The sequence below is a fragment of the Myotis daubentonii genome, chromosome 4 (genome assembly GCF_963259705.1).
Source record: "Myotis daubentonii chromosome 4, mMyoDau2.1, whole genome shotgun sequence".
NCBI lineage: Eukaryota > Metazoa > Chordata > Mammalia > Chiroptera > Vespertilionidae > Myotis > Myotis daubentonii.
Window position 1 is genome coordinate 1,458,964 of NC_081843.1, and position 16,170 is coordinate 1,475,133.

The window sequence follows — 16,170 nt, forward strand, 5'->3', positions numbered from 1 at the left end:
AGTGCCCGGAGTTGTAAATATTATCAGTTTTCTGGTCTTTTACCAGCTTTCCACTGGTAATGTCTGGGATTAAAAAACGGCAGGAAATGTAGTAAGAATCCATTTACTTTTATTAAAGGGTTTCTTACAAGTATATAATCATTTCTGGAAACTCTAATTGCGTATTTTAAGAGTTTTACCACAATTAGAGTGTTTTGTAACAAGTAAGTACTGGAATCGTAAGGATTTTAACTGATTCACACTAAAGACGCCAGAGAAGTTCGGCCTCAATTGTAAACATAGGCAGTATAGACATTCCTTACAGACTTTCTACAAAAATTTTGAGCTGTATAAACATGAATGCCTAACATTTGATGACAAATTTAAGTGAAAACGCTCCCTAAAGTGCCCGGAGTTGTAAATATTATCAGTTTTCTGGTCTTATACCAGCTTTCCACTGGTAATGTCTGGGATTAAAAAACGGCAGGAAATGTAGTAAGAATCCATTTACTTTTATTAAAGGGTTTCTTACAAGTTTATAATCATTTCTGGAAACTCTAATTGCGTATTTTAAGAGTTTTACCACAATTAGAGTGTTTTGTAACAAGTAAGTACTGGAATCGTAAGGATTTTAACTGATTCACACTAAAGACGCCAGAGAAGTTCGGCCTCAATTGTAAACATTTGCAGTGAAGTCCTTACTTACAGACTTTCTACAGAAATTTTGAGCTGTATAAACAAGAATTCCTAACATTTGAAAGCAAATTTAAGTGAAAACGCTCCCTAAAGTGCCCGGAGTTGTAAATATTATCAGTTTTGTGGTCATTTACCAGCTTTCCTCTGGTAATGTCTGGGATTAAAAAACGGCAGGAAATGTAGTACGAATCCATTTACTTTTATTTCAAGGGTTTCTTACAAGTTTATAATCATTTCTGGAAACTCTAATTGCGTATTTTAAGAGATTTACCACAATTAGAGAGTTTTGTAACAAGTAAGTACTGGAACCTTAAGGATTTTAACTGATTCACACAAAAGACGCCAGAGAAGTTCGGCCTCAATTGTAAACATTAGCAGTGAAGTCCTTACTTACAGTCTTTCTACAGAAATTTTGAGCTGTATAAACAAGAATTCCTAACATTTGAAAGCAAATTTAAGTGAAAACGCTCCCTAAAGTGCCCGGAGTTGTAAATATTATCAGTTTTCTGGTCATTTACCAGCTTTCCACTGGAAATGTCTGGGATTAAAAAACGGCAGGAAATGTAGTATGAATCCATTCACTTTTATTTCAAGGGTTTCTTATAAGTTTAAAATCATTTCTGGAAACTCTAATTGCGAATTTTAAGAGTTTTACCACAATTAGAGAGTTTTGTAACAAGTAAGTACTGGAACCTTAAGGATTTTAACTGATTCACACAAAAGACGCCAGAGAAGTTCGGCCTCAACTGTAAACATAGGCAGTATAGGGATTCCTTACAGACTTTCTACAGAAATTTTGAGGTGTATAAACATGAATTCCTAACATTTGAAAGCAAATTCAAGTGAAAACGCTCCATAAAGTGCCCGGAGTTGTAAATATTATCAGTTTTCTGGTCATTTACCAGACTTCCACTGGTAATGTCTGGGATGAAAAAACAGCAGGAAATGTAGTAACAATCGATTTACTTTTATTTCAAACGTTTCTTACAAGTATATAATCATTTCTGGAAACTCTAATTGCGTATTTTAAGAGTTTTACCACAATTAGAGTGTTTTGTAACAAGTAAGTACTGGAATCGTAAGGATTTTAACTGATTCACACTAAAGACGCCAGAGAAGTTCGGCCTCAATTGTAAACATAGGCAGTATAGTCATTCCTTACAGACTTTCTACAAAAATTTTGAGCTGTATAAACATGAATGCCTAACATTTGATGACAAATTTAAGTGAAAACGCTCCCTAAAGTGCCCGGAGTTGTAAATATTATCAGTTTTCTGGTCTTTTACCAGCTTTCCACTGGTAATGTCTGGGATTAAAAAACGGCAGGAAATGTAGTAAGAATCCATTTACTTTTATTAAAGGGTTTCTTACAAGTATATAATCATTTCTGGAAACTCTAATTGCGTATTTTAAGAGTTTTACCACAATTAGAGTGTTTTGTAACAAGTAAGTACTGGAATCGTAAGGATTTTAACTGATTCACACTAAAGACGCCAGAGAAGTTCGGCCTCAATTGTAAACATAGGCAGTATAGACATTCCTTACAGACTTTCTACAAAAATTTTGAGCTGTATAAACATGAATGCCTAACATTTGATGACAAATTTAAGTGAAAACGCTCCCTAAAGTGCCCGGAGTTGTAAATATTATCAGTTTTCTGGTCTTTTACCAGCTTTCCACTGGTAATGTCTGGGATTAAAAAACGGCAGGAAATGTAGTAAGAATCCATTTACTTTTATTAAAGGGTTTCTTACAAGTTTATAATCATTTCTGGAAACTCTAATTGCGTATTTTAAGAGTTTTACCACAATTAGAGAGTTTTGTAACAAGTAAGTACTGGAACCGTAAGGATTTTAACTGATTCACACAAAAGACGCCAGAGAAGTTCGGCCTCAATTGTAAACATACGTAGTATAGTCATTCCTTACAGTCTTTCTACAGAAATTTTGAGCTGTATAAACATGAATTCCTAACATTTGAAAGCAAATTCAAGTGAAAACGCTCCCTAAAGTGTCCGGAGTTGTAAATATTATCAGTTTTCTGGTCATTTACCAGCTTTCCACTGGTAATGTCTGGGATTAAAAAACCGCAGGAAATGTAGTAAGAATCCATTTACTTTTATTTCAAGCGTTTCTTACAAGTACATAATCATTTCTGGAAATTCTAATTGCGTATTTTAAGAGTTTTACCACAATTAGAGAGTTTTGTAACAAGTAAGTACTGGAACCGTAAGGATTTTAACTGATCTCAGAAAAGACCCCAGAGAAGTTCGGCCTCAATTGTAAACATGAGCAGTGAAGTCCTTACTTACAGTCTTTCTACAGAAATTTTGAGCTGTATAATCAAGAATTCCTAACATTTGAAAGCAAATTTAAGTGAACACGCTCCCTAAAGTGCCCGGAGTTGTAAATATTATCAGTTTTGTGGTCATTTACCAGCTTTCCACTGGTAATGTCTGGGATTAAAAAACGGCAGGAAATGTAGTACGAATCCATTTACTTTTATTTCAAGCGTTTCTTACAAGTTTATAATCATTTCTGGAAACTCTAATTGCGTATTTTAAGAGTTTTACCACAATTAGAGAGTTTTGTAAAAAGTAAAGACAGGAACCGTAAGGATTTTAACTGATTCACACAAAAGACGCCAGAGAAGTTCGGCCTCAATTGTAAACATAGGCAGTATAGTCATTCCTCACAGACTTTCTACAAAAATTTTGAGCTGTATAAACATGAATGCCTAACATTTGATGACAAATTTAAGTGAAAACGCTCCCTAAAGTGCCCGGAGTTGTAAATATTATCAGTTTTCTGGTCATTTACCAGCTTTCCACTGGAAATGTCTGGGATTAAAAAACGGCAGGAAATGTAGTATGAATCCATTCACTTTTATTTCAAGGGTTTCTTATAAGTTTAAAATCATTTCTGGAAACTCTAATTGCGAATTTTAAGAGTTTTACCACAATTAGAGAGTTTTGTAACAAGTAAGTACTGGAACCTTAAGGATTTTAACTGATTCACACAAAAGACGCCAGAGAAGTTCGGCCTCAACTGTAAACATAGGCAGTATAGGGATTCCTTACAGACTTTCTACAGAAATTTTGAGGTGTATAAACATGAATTCCTAACATTTGAAAGCAAATTCAAGTGAAAACGCTCCCTAAAGTGCCCGGAGTTGTAAATATTATCAGTTTTCTCGTCATTTACCAGATTTCCACTGGTAATGTCTGGGATTAAAAAACGGCAGGAAATGTAGTAAGAATCCATTTACTTTTATTTCAAGCGTTTCTTACAAGTATATAATCATTTCTGGAAACTCTAATTGCGTATTTTAAGAGTTTTACCACAATTAGAGTGTTTTGTAACAAGTAAGTACTGGTATCGTAAGGATTTTAACTGATTCACACTAAAGACGCCAGAGAAGTTCGGCCTCAATTGTAAACATTAGCAGTGAAGTCCTTACTTACAGACTTTCTACAGAAATTTTGAGCTGTATAAACAAGAATTCCTAACATTTGAAAGCAAATTTAAGTGAAAACGCTCCCTAAAGTGCCCGGAGTTGTAAATATTATCAGTTTTGTGGTCATTTACCAGCTTTCCTCTGGTAATGTCTGGGATTAAAAAACGGCAGGAAATGTAGTACGAATCCATTTACTTTTATTTCAAGGGTTTCTTACAAGTTTATAATCATTTCTGGAAACTCTAATTGCGTATTTTAAGAGATTTACCACAATTAGAGAGTTTTGTAACAAGTAAGTACTGGAACCTTAAGGATTTTAACTGATTCACACAAAAGACGCCAGAGAAGTTCGGCCTCAATTGTAAACATTAGCAGTGAAGTCCTTACTTACAGTCTTTCTACAGAAATTTTGAGCTGTATAAACAAGAATTCCTAACATTTGAAAGCAAATTTAAGTGAAAACGCTCCCTAAAGTGCCCGGAGTTGTAAATATTATCAGTTTTCTGGTCATTTACCAGCTTTCCACTGGAAATGTCTGGGATTAAAAAACGGCAGGAAATGTAGTATGAATCCATTCACTTTTATTTCAAGGGTTTCTTATAAGTTTAAAATCATTTCTGGAAACTCTAATTGCGAATTTTAAGAGTTTTACCACAATTAGAGAGTTTTGTAACAAGTAAGTACTGGAACCTTAAGGATTTTAACTGATTCACACAAAAGACGCCAGAGAAGTTCGGCCTCAACTGTAAACATAGGCAGTATAGGGATTCCTTACAGACTTTCTACAGAAATTTTGAGGTGTATAAACATGAATTCCTAACATTTGAAAGCAAATTCAAGTGAAAACGCTCCCTAAAGTGCCCGGAGTTGTAAATATTATCAGTTTTCTCGTCATTTACCAGATTTCCACTGGTAATGTCTGGGATTAAAAAATAGCAGGAAATGTAGTAAGAATCGATTTACTTTTATTTCAAGCGTTTCTTACAAGTATATAATCATTTCTGGAAACTCTAATTGCGTATTTTAAGAGTTTTACCACAATTAGAGTGTTTTGTAACAAGTAAGTACTGGAATCGTAAGGATTTTAACTGATTCACACTAAAGACGCCAGAGAAGTTCGGCCTCAATTGTAAACATAGGCAGTATAGTCATTCCTTACAGACTTTCTACAAAAATTTTGAGCTGTATAAACATGAATGCCTAACATTTGATGACAAATTTAAGTGAAAACGCTCCCTAAATTGCCCGGAGTTGTAAATATTATCAGTTTTCTGGTCTTTTACCAGTTTTCCACTGGTAATGTCTGGGATTAAAAAACGGCAGGAAATGTAGTAAGAATCCATTTACTTTTATTAAAGGGTTTCTTACAAGTATATAATCATTTCTGGAAACTCTAATTGCGTATTTTAAGAGTTTTACCACAATTAGAGTGTTTTGTAACAAGTAAGTACTGGAATCGTAAGGATTTTAACTGATTCACACTAAAGACGCCAGAGAAGTTCGGCCTCAATTGTAAACATTAGCAGTGAAGTCCTTACTTACAGACTTTCTACAGAAATTTTGAGCTGTATAAACAAGAATTCCTAACATTTGAAAGCAAATTTAAGTGAAAACGCTCCCTAAAGTGCCCGGAGTTGTAAATATTATCAGTTTTGTGGTCATTTACCAGCTTTCCTCTGGTAATGTCTGGGATTAAAAAACGGCAGGAAATGTAGTACGAATCCATTTACTTTTATTTCAAGGGTTTCTTACAAGTTTATAATCATTTCTGGAAACTCTAATTGCGTATTTTAAGAGATTTACCACAATTAGAGAGTTTTGTAACAAGTAAGTACTGGAACCTTAAGGATTTTAACTGATTCACACAAAAGACGCCAGAGAAGTTCGGCCTCAATTGTAAACATTAGCAGTGAAGTCCTTACTTACAGTCTTTCTACAGAAATTTTGAGCTGTATAAACAAGAATTCCTAACATTTGAAAGCAAATTTAAGTGAAAACGCTCCCTAAAGTGCCCGGAGTTGTAAATATTATCAGTTTTCTGGTCATTTACCAGCTTTCCACTGGAAATGTCTGGGATTAAAAAACGGCAGGAAATGTAGTATGAATCCATTCACTTTTATTTCAAGGGTTTCTTATAAGTTTAAAATCATTTCTGGAAACTCTAATTGCGAATTTTAAGAGTTTTACCACAATTAGAGAGTTTTGTAACAAGTAAGTACTGGAACCTTAAGGATTTTAACTGATTCACACAAAAGACGCCAGAGAAGTTCGGCCTCAACTGTAAACATAGGCAGTATAGGGATTCCTTACAGACTTTCTACAGAAATTTTGAGGTGTATAAACATGAATTCCTAACATTTGAAAGCAAATTCAAGTGAAAACGCTCCATAAAGTGCCCGGAGTTGTAAATATTATCAGTTTTCTGGTCATTTACCAGACTTCCACTGGTAATGTCTGGGATGAAAAAACAGCAGGAAATGTAGTAACAATCGATTTACTTTTATTTCAAACGTTTCTTACAAGTATATAATCATTTCTGGAAACTCTAATTGCGTATTTTAAGAGTTTTACCACAATTAGAGTGTTTTGTAACAAGTAAGTACTGGAATCGTAAGGATTTTAACTGATTCACACTAAAGACGCCAGAGAAGTTCGGCCTCAATTGTAAACATAGGCAGTATAGTCATTCCTTACAGACTTTCTACAAAAATTTTGAGCTGTATAAACATGAATGCCTAACATTTGATGACAAATTTAAGTGAAAACGCTCCCTAAAGTGCCCGGAGTTGTAAATATTATCAGTTTTCTGGTCTTTTACCAGCTTTCCACTGGTAATGTCTGGGATTAAAAAACGGCAGGAAATGTAGTAAGAATCCATTTACTTTTATTAAAGGGTTTCTTACAAGTATATAATCATTTCTGGAAACTCTAATTGCGTATTTTAAGAGTTTTACCACAATTAGAGTGTTTTGTAACAAGTAAGTACTGGAATCGTAAGGATTTTAACTGATTCACACTAAAGACGCCAGAGAAGTTCGGCCTCAATTGTAAACATAGGCAGTATAGACATTCCTTACAGACTTTCTACAAAAATTTTGAGCTGTATAAACATGAATGCCTAACATTTGATGACAAATTTAAGTGAAAACGCTCCCTAAAGTGCCCGGAGTTGTAAATATTATCAGTTTTCTGGTCTTTTACCAGCTTTCCACTGGTAATGTCTGGGATTAAAAAACGGCAGGAAATGTAGTAAGAATCCATTTACTTTTATTAAAGGGTTTCTTACAAGTTTATAATCATTTCTGGAAACTCTAATTGCGTATTTTAAGAGTTTTACCACAATTAGAGTGTTTTGTAACAAGTAAGTACTGGAATCGTAAGGATTTTAACTGATTCACACTAAAGACGCCAGAGAAGTTCGGCCTCAATTGTAAACATTAGCAGTGAAGTCCTTACTTACAGACTTTCTACAGAAATTTTGAGCTGTATAAACAAGAATTCCTAACATTTGAAAGCAAATTTAAGTGAAAACGCTCCCTAAAGTGCCCGGAGTTGTAAATATTATCAGTTTTGTGGTCATTTACCAGCTTTCCTCTGGTAATGTCTGGGATTAAAAAACGGCAGGAAATGTAGTACGAATCCATTTACTTTTATTTCAAGGGTTTCTTACAAGTTTATAATCATTTCTGGAAACTCTAATTGCGTATTTTAAGAGATTTACCACAATTAGAGAGTTTTGTAACAAGTAAGTACTGGAACCTTAAGGATTTTAACTGATTCACACAAAAGACGCCAGAGAAGTTCGGCCTCAATTGTAAACATTAGCAGTGAAGTCCTTACTTACAGTCTTTCTACAGAAATTTTGAGCTGTATAAACAAGAATTCCTAACATTTGAAAGCAAATTTAAGTGAAAACGCTCCCTAAAGTGCCCGGAGTTGTAAATATTATCAGTTTTCTGGTCATTTACCAGCTTTCCACTGGAAATGTCTGGGATTAAAAAACGGCAGGAAATGTAGTATGAATCCATTCACTTTTATTTCAAGGGTTTCTTATAAGTTTAAAATCATTTCTGGAAACTCTAATTGCGAATTTTAAGAGTTTTACCACAATTAGAGAGTTTTGTAACAAGTAAGTACTGGAACCTAAGGATTTTAACTGATTCACACAAAAGACGCCAGAGAAGTTCGGCCTCAACTGTAAACATAGGCAGTATAGGGATTCCTTACAGACTTTCTACAGAAATTTTGAGGTGTATAAACATGAATTCCTAACATTTGAAAGCAAATTCAAGTGAAAACGCTCCATAAAGTGCCCGGAGTTGTAAATATTATCAGTTTTCTGGTCATTTACCAGACTTCCACTGGTAATGTCTGGGATGAAAAAACAGCAGGAAATGTAGTAACAATCGATTTACTTTTATTTCAAACGTTTCTTACAAGTATATAATCATTTCTGGAAACTCTAATTGCGTATTTTAAGAGTTTTACCACAATTAGAGTGTTTTGTAACAAGTAAGTACTGGAATCGTAAGGATTTTAACTGATTCACACTAAAGACGCCAGAGAAGTTCGGCCTCAATTGTAAACATAGGCAGTATAGTCATTCCTTACAGACTTTCTACAAAAATTTTGAGCTGTATAAACATGAATGCCTAACATTTGATGACAAATTTAAGTGAAAACGCTCCCTAAAGTGCCCGGAGTTGTAAATATTATCAGTTTTCTGGTCTTTTACCAGCTTTCCACTGGTAATGTCTGGGATTAAAAAACGGCAGGAAATGTAGTAAGAATCCATTTACTTTTATTAAAGGGTTTCTTACAAGTATATAATCATTTCTGGAAACTCTAATTGCGTATTTTAAGAGTTTTACCACAATTAGAGTGTTTTGTAACAAGTAAGTACTGGAATCGTAAGGATTTTAACTGATTCACACTAAAGACGCCAGAGAAGTTCGGCCTCAATTGTAAACATAGGCAGTATAGACATTCCTTACAGACTTTCTACAAAAATTTTGAGCTGTATAAACATGAATGCCTAACATTTGATGACAAATTTAAGTGAAAACGCTCCCTAAAGTGCCCGGAGTTGTAAATATTATCAGTTTTCTGGTCTTTTACCAGCTTTCCACTGGTAATGTCTGGGATTAAAAAACGGCAGGAAATGTAGTAAGAATCCATTTACTTTTATTAAAGGGTTTCTTACAAGTTTATAATCATTTCTGGAAACTCTAATTGCGTATTTTAAGAGTTTTACCACAATTAGAGTGTTTTGTAACAAGTAAGTACTGGAATCGTAAGGATTTTAACTGATTCACACTAAAGACGCCAGAGAAGTTCGGCCTCAATTGTAAACATTAGCAGTGAAGTCCTTACTTACAGACTTTCTACAGAAATTTTGAGCTGTATAAACAAGAATTCCTAACATTTGAAAGCAAATTTAAGTGAAAACGCTCCCTAAAGTGCCCGGAGTTGTAAATATTATCAGTTTTGTGGTCATTTACCAGCTTTCCTCTGGTAATGTCTGGGATTAAAAAACGGCAGGAAATGTAGTACGAATCCATTTACTTTTATTTCAAGGGTTTCTTACAAGTTTATAATCATTTCTGGAAACTCTAATTGCGTATTTTAAGAGATTTACCACAATTAGAGAGTTTTGTAACAAGTAAGTACTGGAACCTTAAGGATTTTAACTGATTCACACAAAAGTCGCCAGAGAAGTTCGGCCTCAATTGTAAACATTAGCAGTGAAGTCCTTACTTACAGTCTTTCTACAGAAATTTTGAGCTGTATAAACAAGAATTCCTAACATTTGAAAGCAAATTTAAGTGAAAACGCTCCCTAAAGTGCCCGGAGTTGTAAATATTATCAGTTTTCTGGTCATTTACCAGCTTTCCACTGGAAATGTCTGGGATTAAAAAACGGCAGGAAATGTAGTATGAATCCATTCACTTTTATTTCAAGGGTTTCTTATAAGTTTAAAATCATTTCTGGAAACTCTAATTGCGAATTTTAAGAGTTTTACCACAATTAGAGAGTTTTGTAACAAGTAAGTACTGGAACCTTAAGGATTTTAACTGATTCACACAAAAGACGCCAGAGAAGTTCGGCCTCAACTGTAAACATAGGCAGTATAGGGATTCCTTACAGACTTTCTACAGAAATTTTGAGGTGTATAAACATGAATTCCTAACATTTGAAAGCAAATTCAAGTGAAAACGCTCCATAAAGTGCCCGGAGTTGTAAATATTATCAGTTTTCTGGTCATTTACCAGACTTCCACTGGTAATGTCTGGGATGAAAAAACAGCAGGAAATGTAGTAACAATCGATTTACTTTTATTTCAAACGTTTCTTACAAGTATATAATCATTTCTGGAAACTCTAATTGCGTATTTTAAGAGTTTTACCACAATTAGAGTGTTTTGTAACAAGTAAGTACTGGAATCGTAAGGATTTTAACTGATTCACACTAAAGACGCCAGAGAAGTTCGGCCTCAATTGTAAACATAGGCAGTATAGTCATTCCTTACAGACTTTCTACAAAAATTTTGAGCTGTATAAACATGAATGCCTAACATTTGATGACAAATTTAAGTGAAAACGCTCCCTAAAGTGCCCGGAGTTGTAAATATTATCAGTTTTCTGGTCTTTTACCAGCTTTCCACTGGTAATGTCTGGGATTAAAAAACGGCAGGAAATGTAGTAAGAATCCATTTACTTTTATTAAAGGGTTTCTTACAAGTATATAATCATTTCTGGAAACTCTAATTGCGTATTTTAAGAGTTTTACCACAATTAGAGTGTTTTGTAACAAGTAAGTACTGGAATCGTAAGGATTTTTACTGATTCACACTAAAGACGCCAGAGAAGTTCGGCCTCAATTGTAAACATAGGCAGTATAGACATTCCTTACAGACTTTCTACAAAAATTTTGAGCTGTATAAACATGAATGCCTAACATTTGATGACAAATTTAAGTGAAAACGCTCCCTAAAGTGCCCGGAGTTGTAAATATTATCAGTTTTCTGGTCTTTTACCAGCTTTCCACTGGTAATGTCTGGGATTAAAAAACGGCAGGAAATGTAGTAAGAATCCATTTACTTTTATTAAAGGGTTTCTTACAAGTTTATAATCATTTCTGGAAACTCTAATTGCGTATTTTAAGAGTTTTACCACAATTAGAGAGTTTTGTAACAAGTAAGTACTGGAACCGTAAGGATTTTAACTGATTCACACAAAAGACGCCAGAGAAGTTCGGCCTCAATTGTAAACATACGTAGTATAGTCATTCCTTACAGTCTTTCTACAGAAATTTTGAGCTGTATAAACATGAATTCCTAACATTTGAAAGCAAATTCAAGTGAAAACGCTCCCTAAAGTGTCCGGAGTTGTAAATATTATCAGTTTTCTGGTCATTTACCAGCTTTCCACTGGTAATGTCTGGGATTAAAAAACCGCAGGAAATGTAGTAAGAATCCATTTACTTTTATTTCAAGCGTTTCTTACAAGTACATAATCATTTCTGGAAATTCTAATTGCGTATTTTAAGAGTTTTACCACAATTAGAGAGTTTTGTAACAAGTAAGTACTGGAACCGTAAGGATTTTAACTGATCTCAGAAAAGACCCCAGAGAAGTTCGGCCTCAATTGTAAACATGAGCAGTGAAGTCCTTACTTACAGTCTTTCTACAGAAATTTTGAGCTGTATAATCAAGAATTCCTAACATTTGAAAGCAAATTTAAGTGAACACGCTCCCTAAAGTGCCCGGAGTTGTAAATATTATCAGTTTTGTGGTCATTTACCAGCTTTCCACTGGTAATGTCTGGGATTAAAAAACGGCAGGAAATGTAGTACGAATCCATTTACTTTTATTTCAAGCGTTTCTTACAAGTTTATAATCATTTCTGGAAACTCTAATTGCGTATTTTAAGAGTTTTACCACAATTAGAGAGTTTTGTAAAAAGTAAAGACAGGAACCGTAAGGATTTTAACTGATTCACACAAAAGACGCCAGAGAAGTTCGGCCTCAATTGTAAACATAGGCAGTATAGTCATTCCTCACAGACTTTCTACAAAAATTTTGAGCTGTATAAACATGAATGCCTAACATTTGATGACAAATTTAAGTGAAAACGCTCCCTAAAGTGCCCGGAGTTGTAAATATTATCAGTTTTCTGGTCATTTACCAGCTTTCCACTGGAAATGTCTGGGATTAAAAAACGGCAGGAAATGTAGTATGAATCCATTCACTTTTATTTCAAGGGTTTCTTATAAGTTTAAAATCATTTCTGGAAACTCTAATTGCGAATTTTAAGAGTTTTACCACAATTAGAGAGTTTTGTAACAAGTAAGTACTGGAACCTTAAGGATTTTAACTGATTCACACAAAAGACGCCAGAGAAGTTCGGCCTCAACTGTAAACATAGGCAGTATAGGGATTCCTTACAGACTTTCTACAGAAATTTTGAGGTGTATAAACATGAATTCCTAACATTTGAAAGCAAATTCAAGTGAAAACGCTCCCTAAAGTGCCCGGAGTTGTAAATATTATCAGTTTTCTCGTCATTTACCAGATTTCCACTGGTAATGTCTGGGATTAAAAAACAGCAGGAAATGTAGTAAGAATCGATTTACTTTTATTTCAAGCGTTTCTTACAAGTATATAATCATTTCTGGAAACTCTAATTGCGTATTTTAAGAGTTTTACCACAATTAGAGTGTTTTGTAACAAGTAAGTACTGGAATCGTAAGGATTTTAACTGATTCACACTAAAGACGCCAGAGAAGTTCGGCCTCAATTGTAAACATAGGCAGTATAGTCATTCCTTACAGACTTTCTACAAAAATTTTGAGCTGTATAAACATGAATGCCTAACATTTGATGACAAATTTAAGTGAAAACGCTCCCTAAATTGCCCGGAGTTGTAAATATTATCAGTTTTCTGGTCTTTTACCAGTTTTCCACTGGTAATGTCTGGGATTAAAAAACGGCAGGAAATGTAGTAAGAATCCATTTACTTTTATTAAAGGGTTTCTTACAAGTATATAATCATTTCTGGAAACTCTAATTGCGTATTTTAAGAGTTTTACCACAATTAGAGTGTTTTGTAACAAGTAAGTACTGGAATCGTAAGGATTTTAACTGATTCACACTAAAGACGCCAGAGAAGTTCGGCCTCAATTGTAAACATTAGCAGTGAAGTCCTTACTTACAGACTTTCTACAGAAATTTTGAGCTGTATAAACAAGAATTCCTAACATTTGAAAGCAAATTTAAGTGAAAACGCTCCCTAAAGTGCCCGGAGTTGTAAATATTATCAGTTTTGTGGTCATTTACCAGCTTTCCTCTGGTAATGTCTGGGATTAAAAAACGGCAGGAAATGTAGTACGAATCCATTTACTTTTATTTCAAGGGTTTCTTACAAGTTTATAATCATTTCTGGAAACTCTAATTGCGTATTTTAAGAGATTTACCACAATTAGAGAGTTTTGTAACAAGTAAGTACTGGAACCTTAAGGATTTTAACTGATTCACACAAAAGACGCCAGAGAAGTTCGGCCTCAATTGTAAACATTAGCAGTGAAGTCCTTACTTACAGTCTTTCTACAGAAATTTTGAGCTGTATAAACAAGAATTCCTAACATTTGAAAGCAAATTTAAGTGAAAACGCTCCCTAAAGTGCCCGGAGTTGTAAATATTATCAGTTTTCTGGTCATTTACCAGCTTTCCACTGGAAATGTCTGGGATTAAAAAACGGCAGGAAATGTAGTATGAATCCATTCACTTTTATTTCAAGGGTTTCTTATAAGTTTAAAATCATTTCTGGAAACTCTAATTGCGAATTTTAAGAGTTTTACCACAATTAGAGAGTTTTGTAACAAGTAAGTACTGGAACCTTAAGGATTTTAACTGATTCACACAAAAGACGCCAGAGAAGTTCGGCCTCAACTGTAAACATAGGCAGTATAGGGATTCCTTACAGACTTTCTACAGAAATTTTGAGGTGTATAAACATGAATTCCTAACATTTGAAAGCAAATTCAAGTGAAAACGCTCCCTAAAGTGCCCGGAGTTGTAAATATTATCAGTTTTCTCGTCATTTACCAGATTTCCACTGGTAATGTCTGGGATTAAAAAACAGCAGGAAATGTAGTAAGAATCGATTTACTTTTATTTCAAGCGTTTCTTACAAGTATATAATCATTTCTGGAAACTCTAATTGCGTATTTTAAGAGTTTTACCACAATTAGAGTGTTTTGTAACAAGTAAGTACTGGAATCGTAAGGATTTTAACTGATTCACACTAAAGACGCCAGAGAAGTTCGGCCTCAATTGTAAACATAGGCAGTATAGTCATTCCTTACAGACTTTCTACAAAAATTTTGAGCTGTATAAACATGAATGCCTAACATTTGATGACAAATTTAAGTGAAAACGCTCCCTAAATTGCCCGGAGTTGTAAATATTATCAGTTTTCTGGTCTTTTACCAGTTTTCCACTGGTAATGTCTGGGATTAAAAAACGGCAGGAAATGTAGTAAGAATCCATTTACTTTTATTAAAGGGTTTCTTACAAGTATATAATCATTTCTGGAAACTCTAATTGCGTATTTTAAGAGTTTTACCACAATTAGAGTGTTTTGTAACAAGTAAGTACTGGAATCGTAAGGATTTTAACTGATTCACACTAAAGACGCCAGAGAAGTTCGGCCTCAATTGTAAACATTAGCAGTGAAGTCCTTACTTACAGACTTTCTACAGAAATTTTGAGCTGTATAAACAAGAATTCCTAACATTTGAAAGCAAATTTAAGTGAAAACGCTCCCTAAAGTGCCCGGAGTTGTAAATATTATCAGTTTTGTGGTCATTTACCAGCTTTCCTCTGGTAATGTCTGGGATTAAAAAACGGCAGGAAATGTAGTACGAATCCATTTACTTTTATTTCAAGGGTTTCTTACAAGTTTATAATCATTTCTGGAAACTCTAATTGCGTATTTTAAGAGATTTACCACAATTAGAGAGTTTTGTAACAAGTAAGTACTGGAACCTTAAGGATTTTAACTGATTCACACAAAAGACGCCAGAGAAGTTCGGCCTCAATTGTAAACATTAGCAGTGAAGTCCTTACTTACAGTCTTTCTACAGAAATTTTGAGCTGTATAAACAAGAATTCCTAACATTTGAAAGCAAATTTAAGTGAAAACGCTCCCTAAAGTGCCCGGAGTTGTAAATATTATCAGTTTTCTGGTCATTTACCAGCTTTCCACTGGAAATGTCTGGGATTAAAAAACGGCAGGAAATGTAGTATGAATCCATTCACTTTTATTTCAAGGGTTTCTTATAAGTTTAAAATCATTTCTGGAAACTCTAATTGCGAATTTTAAGAGTTTTACCACAATTAGAGAGTTTTGTAACAAGTAAGTACTGGAACCTTAAGGATTTTAACTGATTCACACAAAAGACGCCAGAGAAGTTCGGCCTCAACTGTAAACATAGGCAGTATAGGGATTCCTTACAGACTTTCTACAGAAATTTTGAGGTGTATAAACATGAATTCCTAACATTTGAAAGCAAATTCAAGTGAAAACGCTCCATAAAGTGCCCGGAGTTGTAAATATTATCAGTTTTCTGGTCATTTACCAGACTTCCACTGGTAATGTCTGGGATGAAAAAACAGCAGGAAATGTAGTAACAATCGATTTACTTTTATTTCAAACGTTTCTTACAAGTATATAATCATTTCTGGAAACTCTAATTGCGTATTTTAAGAGTTTTACCACAATTAGAGTGTTTTGTAACAAGTAAGTACTGGAATCGTAAGGATTTTAACTGATTCACACTAAAGACGCCAGAGAAGTTCGGCCTCAATTGTAAACATAGGCAGTATAGTCATTCCTTACAGACTTTCTACAAAAATTTTGAGCTGTATAAACATGAATGCCTAACATTTGATGACAAATTTAAGTGAAAACGCTCCCTAAAGTGCCCGGAGTTGTAAATATTATCAGTTTTCTGGTCTTTTACCAGCTTTCCACTGGT